Source organism: Lupinus angustifolius, chromosome LG03, assembly GCF_001865875.1.
Source record: "Lupinus angustifolius cultivar Tanjil chromosome LG03, LupAngTanjil_v1.0, whole genome shotgun sequence".
NCBI classification, from domain to species: domain Eukaryota; kingdom Viridiplantae; phylum Streptophyta; class Magnoliopsida; order Fabales; family Fabaceae; genus Lupinus; species Lupinus angustifolius.
In genome coordinates this window covers 27,544,781-27,547,075 of record NC_032011.1, presented here as the reverse complement: position 1 = coordinate 27,547,075, position 2,295 = coordinate 27,544,781, and positions in this window count along the sequence as shown.

The window sequence follows — 2,295 nt, the reverse complement described above, 5'->3', positions numbered from 1 at the left end:
AAATTACGAAGCCAACGGTGCGATCGGAATTTGATTTCGAGTTACGGAACTCAAAAACCACTTTTTGAGCCGTACTGGGTGGATTTCGGCCCCGACAGTGGTTCAGAACCGACTGTCTCCGAAAATTACCAAAATTTACCACAAAATAGGAAATAAAATTTCAAGACTAAAACTCAACTAGAGTTTCATCTAATTCTTTACCGAAATTTCCAGAAATTCATTTTCGAATATATAATTAATAAAAATATTAATAAAAACTTATAATTCGAAATCGTAAAATTCGCGGTGTTACAATCCTCCGCCCCTTAAAAGATTTTCGTCCTCGAAAATAGAACATACCTCTCACTCAAACAGATGGGGATAGGATTCTCTCATCGCATCCTCGACCTCCCAAGTCGCATCTTCGCCATTCGCTTGACTCCATATGACCTTAACCAGTGCGATTTCTTTCCCTCGAAGAGTCTTGATACTCCGATCACCGATCCTTATCGGCAATGTTTCATACGTAAGATTATCCTTTAACTGAATTGAATCGGGTTCGATTATGTGCGACGGGTCACTAATGTATTTTCTAAGTTGGGACACATGGAAAACGTTGTGTAGATTGGACAATAAAGGTGGTAAGGCTATTTGGTAAGCTACTGGTCCAACTTTCCTAAGGATTTGGTAAGGTCCAATGAATTTTGGGGTAAGCTTACGGGCTTTTAATAACCTGCCAATACCAGTTGTCGGAACCACTCTCATGAATACATGATCACATTCTTCAAAACTGAGAGAGTTCCTCCTCTTGTCATAATAGCTTTTCTGTCTGCTCTGAACGGTCTTCATGTTCTCCCTTATCATTCGAATCTTATCCGTCATTTCCTGAACCACATCGGGTCCTAAAATCAAATTCTCCCCCGTTTCAAACCAGCATAACGGCGTTCTGCATTTCTTGCCGTACAAAGCTTCATACGGTGCCATAGCGATACTTGAATGAAAGCTGTTATTGTAGGTGAACTCCATCAAATGAAGATGATCAACCCAACTTCCTGGGTTCTCCAATACACATGCTCTAAGATGATCATCCAATGATTGGATCGTCCTTTCTGATTGACCATCGGTCTGCGGGTGATAAGCTGAACTCATGCTCAACTTAGTTCCCAAAGCTGATTGCAAACCATTCCAAAACTTGGAAGTGAAGCGCGGATCTCTATCCGAGATGATATTTGTGGGAATACCATGCAATCGGACAACCTCTTTAATGTACAACCCCGCCAATTTCTCCAAAGAGTATTTCATGTTGATAGGCAGAAAGTGAGCTGTCTTGGTCAAACGGTCCACAATTACCCAAACAGCATCGTAACCCTTCTGAGTCTTCGGAAATCCACTCACGAAGTCCATCGAAATGCTGTCCCATTTCCAAACCGGAATATCCAATGGTTGTAGTTCTCCACCAGGTCGCTTGTGTTCAATCTTCGCTTTCTGGCATGTCAAGCAACGGGAAACATACTCGGCTACCTCTTTCTTCATCTCTGACCACCAGAACATTTTCTTCAAATCTTGATACATCTTAGTAGTTCCTGGGTGAATACTTAACTTGCTTCGTCCAAGATTGCCATCCTCAAATCGAGGTCTCTTGGCACGCAAATTCTGTTTTTGCACTTGAGTACCCCATCAGTTCCAATCTGAAATTCTGGGGCTTTTCCTTCGACCAACAGTCTTTTCTTCTCTTGTAGTTCTGATTCTCTTGCAGTTCTGGGTCCGAATCTTGTAAACCTTTCAATTGCTCCATGAACTCATTCATTACGGTGAGCATGCCACAAATCAAACTCTTAGGTCCAACTTGAACCGCTAGATTTAAATCTCTGAATTCTTCTATCAGCTTCATCTCGCTAACCATCATCGTCGAGATATTCAAAGACTTCCTGCTTAATGCGTCAGCTATCACATTTGCTTTTCCAGGGTGGTACTGAAGATCGAAATCATAATCCTTAAGGAATTCTATCCATCTCCTTTGCCTCATATTCAGTTCTTTCTGATCAAATAAGTACTTTAAGCTCTTATGATCACTGAAAACTTCAAATCTTACACCGTACAAATGGTGTCTCCAAATCTTGAGAGCAAACACGATCGCAACTAGTACCAGATCGTGCGTTGGGTAGTTCTGTTCATGAGTTTTTAACTGTCTTGACGCGTAAGCCACCACCTTTCCTTGTTGCATCAACACACAACCTAACCCTTGCTTCGATGCGTCACAATACACATTGTAGTTCACGCTAGGATTTGGCAAGATCAAAACAGGTGTTGTGGTCA